The sequence below is a fragment of the Octodon degus genome, unplaced genomic scaffold (genome assembly GCF_000260255.1).
Source record: "Octodon degus isolate 3935 unplaced genomic scaffold, OctDeg1.0 scaffold00072, whole genome shotgun sequence".
NCBI lineage: Eukaryota > Metazoa > Chordata > Mammalia > Rodentia > Octodontidae > Octodon > Octodon degus.
The window spans coordinates 11,695,342-11,700,315 of record NW_004524648.1 but is presented as its reverse complement, the minus strand read 5'-3'; positions in this window follow the sequence as shown (position 1 = coordinate 11,700,315).

Sequence of the window (4,974 nt, the reverse complement as noted above, 5' to 3'; positions counted from 1 at the left end):
GAATAGGTAAAGAAGAACTTAAATTATCATTATTTGCAGATGACATGATACTTTACTTGGAAGACCCAAAAAACTCTACCAAGAAGCTATTAGAATTAACACAGAAATTCAATAGCATAGCAGAATACAAAGTCAATACCCAAAAGTCAATAGCATTCCTCTACACAGATGACAAACACACTAAGAGGGAAATTATATAAACAATACCTTTTACGATAGCACCGAGTAAAATGAAACACTTTGGAATTCATCTGACAAAAGAAGTCAAAGACCTTTTTAAGGAAAATTACAGTACTCTTAAAAAAGAGATCCTAGAGGATTGCAGAAAATGGAAAGATATTCCCTGCTCCTGGATAGGAAGAACCAACATTGTGAAGATGCCCATACTCCCAAAATTGCTGTACAGATTTAATGCAATCTCTATCAAACTACCACCAACATACCTCACAGAGATAGAGAAATTAATCCTAAAATTTATTTGAAAGCAGAAAAAACCTGGAATAACAAAGGCAATCCTGAGCAATAAAGACAGGCAGGAGGCATTACAATTCCTGACTTGAAATTATACTACAAGGCTACTGTGATAAAATCAGCATGCTACTGGCAACAAAATAGACCTGAGGATCAATGGAATAGATTAGAAGACACTGAAGCCCCTACGAACACACTCAGTCACCATGTCTTTGACAAAGGGACCAGACATCCTCACTGGAAGAAAGATAGCCTCTTTAACAAATGGTGCTGGAAAAACTGGCTCTTTACGTGCCAAAAATTAAAACTTGACCCAGGTCTATCACCACGCACTAAGCTAAAGTCAAAATGGATTAAAGATCTAAACATTAAAACAGAAAAACTAAATCTCCTGGAAGAGAAAGTAGGAGGAACTCTTGAAGACATAGGGGTAGGCAAAGAGTTCATGAAAAAAAGTCAAATCGCAGGGGAAACACTTGAAGCAATTAACAACTGGGATCTACTCTTATTGAGAAATTTTTTTCACGTCAAAAGAAATTACCGCCAAATTGAAAAGATGACCCATAAATTTGGAAAAATTCATGACAAATAAGTATTCAGACAAAGGTCTGCTCTCTAGAATTTATAAAGAACTGAAAAACACTAGGGCCCCAAAATTTAAAGACCCAATCCAGAAGTAGACATCCGAGATGAACACACACTTCTCAGAGGATGAAATTAAAGAAGCGAATAAATATATGAAAAAATGCTCCACATCACTAGCCATCAATGACATGCAAATTAAAACAACACTGAGATAACATCTCACTCCAGAAAGAGTGGCTATCATAAAGTAATCAACCAATAACAAATGCTCGAGAGGCTGTGGGGAAAAAGGAAACCTGCTCCACTGCTGGTGGGAATGTAGACTGTTGCAACCATTATGGAAATCAGTGTGGAGACTCTTTAGAAAACTTGGACTGGAAATCTCATTTAATTCAGCTATTCCTCTACTGGGAATTTTCCTGGATGATCTGAAAACATTATATCATCGTGATATATGTGTGCCTATGTTTATAGCAGCACAATTTGTGATAGCCATATCTTGGAAACAGCAATGATGCCCATCACCTGAGAAATAGGTGACAAAGATGTGGTATTTTTATACATTGGAATATTTCTCGGGTATAAAGAATGATAAACTCAAAGCCTTCATATTTATGTGGATGCCATTTAAAGATATACTCATAAGTGAAATAAACCAGACACACATGGATAAATATCATATAGTTTCCCTAGTATAATAACTCTAAAGAAGAAATACAAATAGAAAGGTATAATACAACTAAAAGGAAAGCAAGTTCTTGATGACAAGACAATGAAAAGAGAGCAAGCAGAAGAGCTAGGAAGCATGACAGGGGCAAGCGATATAGTTATCTGTAGAAGATTGGCAAGGCAATGATTCTGAGAATCTTCAGAAGCATTTTGAATCAAGCAGTTAACTGGAATGATTCTCACCCTGACTAGCTATATATACAAACACCTGTGAACTATGCAACTGCACTGAAGATGGCAATTTGTAATAGTAGATTCATGCTTGGAGTGCCTGTCATTCTGGTCTTCTGAATACGGGCTGCTTGTCATGACATGCCAGTTGCTGCCATGCTGTCTCTCAGATAGATGACTGTTCAAAAAGAGGGGTGTGGTGAATGATGGCAGGAGACAGCAAAAGGAATGTTGTGGGACTGTCTGCTTCAACATTGTATATGGTTAGATTTTTGGACTTATGTGTAAACATAAGAATTATGTAATTCTTTCTGCCTATTTTTAAAATATATCTTAATTTTTAAATGTTTTTTATCATATTCTGTAGGGACTTAAAGTTCAGCATATCAATACCTGATGAAAAATACCTGCTCCATATTATGCCTGAGATGTTTGATATTCAGGCAGATAGTGAGGTTAAGCTTAACAGCCTAGGTTGGATGGTAATAACAATAAGCTTCTCTTCTGGTGGGTTAACAACCTAAGTTTGCAGACCAAAATTAGAGAAAAAGGAGGGCTGCAAGGAAAGCCAACATTTTGGCCCTATCCATCCAAGGTCTATTAAGACTCAGGACATATGAGAACTTGTACTGTAACATCATGTAACTCGGTAGTGTCCCAAATTTTCTGACCAAGGAGATATGGGGCCAAAGGGGAAAGTGATCAGTGATGTAGAGTGTGCCTAAGGAGAGTCACATGGAGAGAAAACATTCTCTCAGGCTTTCACAGACAGCATATTGACCAAGCAATGGCCGTGACTCATCCACATGGCTGACACTAACAAAAGGTCTACAATCTGAGGTACAGGATCTCAGGATAAATCCTGAGGGGATTTCACTGACCTAATCAGACCCAAAAGCTACAACTCTTGTTGCATAGGTCCTGCTGTACCTTGGTCTTAACCATCAAGCACAAAAGTATAAAAACGAAGTATAAGAAGTAAAGCCGTGGTGTGATGTTGAGCTGTAGGGGACTCTTGTCAATAATTTCTGACATCGCCAGTCAAGCAGAACACCCAATACTATTATGGACTACTGGAGTCTTTTATAATATTTTGCTGAGTTAACACACCTATAATATTCAAATGATGGAACTAAACAAAAAAGGGTATACAGATGAATGTCCATTTTGTATCTATGTATTCAAAGTGGTTAGGATAGATATATAGTGACATTCTCTTAATGAATAGAATGATTTGTTCTAATGGTGTTTGTAAATAGGATATCATGTCTGCATCTTGTACAGCAAATAACCACTAGGAAGAATGTATGCAATGTGTTAATTATTGAAACTGTCATACTAATTTGATTTGAAACTGTCTCATTGCTATGTGTCTCTCAATAAACTTATAGAAAATAAAATAAAATTAATAAAAAATAGAAAAGAAAACTATAGGGCTGGGGAGATGGCTCAGTGGTCTAAAGCACCTACTTAGAACAAGCTTAGCAAAGCGCAGGGACCGCGGTTCAATCCCCCAGCACCACATGCCAGCCAGCCCCGCCCCCTGGTGGGCTGAGCTGGCCACACACACACACACTCTAAATAAATAAATAAATAAATAAACTTTTTAAAAAAAAGAAAGAAAACTATAGTACTCTGAAAAATGAGATCATAGAGGATTTCACAAAACGGAAAGATATTCCCTGTTCCTGAATAGGAAGAACCAACCTTGTGAAGATGGCCATACACCCAAAATAGTTATACAACTGTGCAGCTCTGGTCTTTCACCACAGCAACCATCAAAGAATAGTAGCCATGGTCCCTCGCTATCCCATGGCCAGGGGCCTCAACAAGGCCCACAAGGTGACTAAGAACATGAGCACACCGAGGCATAGCTGCCATCACAGATAATTCACCAAACACACCAAGTTCTTGTGGGACATGGTCTGGGAGTTGTGTGGCTTTTCCCCCTACCAGCAGTGTGCATGGAGCTGCTCAAGGTCTCCACGGACAAGCGTGTCCTCAAGTTCATCAAGAAAATTTTGGGGACACACATCCATGCTGAAAGGAAGTGTGAGGAGCTGAGCAACATACTGGCCTCCACTGAGGAAGGCAGCTGCCAAGAAGGACTGAGCTCCTGAAATAAAGCTTTGCAGAAATTTAAAAAAAATTGTTATACAAATTTAATACAATCTCTATCAAAATACCACTAACATACCTCAAAGACCTAGAGAAATTATTCCTAAAATTTATTTAAAACCAGAAAATTCCTACAATAGCAAAGGCAATCCTGAGCAACAAAGCCAAGGCAGGAGGCATTACAATTCCTGGGTTCAAATTATACTACAAAGCTTCTGTAATAAAATCAGCATGATATTGTAAAAAATGTAGATCTCAGTATCAATGGAATAGACTAGAAGATGCAGATGCAAGTACAAACACATTCAGCCATCAAATCTTTGACAAAGTGGTCAAACATGCTTACCGGAAGAAAGATAGTCTCTTTAACAAATGGTGCTGGAAAAACTAGCTCTCTAGATGCTGAAAAGTAAAACTTGACCCAGGTCTATCACCATGCATTAAACTAAAGTTAAAATGGATCAAATATCTAAACATTAAAACAGAAACAATAAATCTTCTGAAAGAGAGAGTAAGAGGAACTCTTGAAGACATAGGGGTAGGCAAACAGTTCATGAACAAAAATCAAACTGCACTGGAAATATTTGAAAGAATCAAAAACTGGGACCTCCTCTTATTGAGAAGTTTTTGCACATCAAAAGAAATTACCAACAGAGTGAAAAGGCAACCCATAAATTTGGAAAAAATCTTAACTAATAAGCACTCAGACATAGGTCTTCTATCTAGAATTTATAAAGAAGTAAAAAACATTAGGGCCCCAAAATTTAAAGACCCATTCCAAAAATGGGCATCTGAGATGAACACTTGCTTCTCTTCTCAGAGGAAGAAATTAAAGAAGTAAATAAATACATGAAAGAATGCTCCACATCACTGGTCATTCATGAAATGCAAATTAAAACA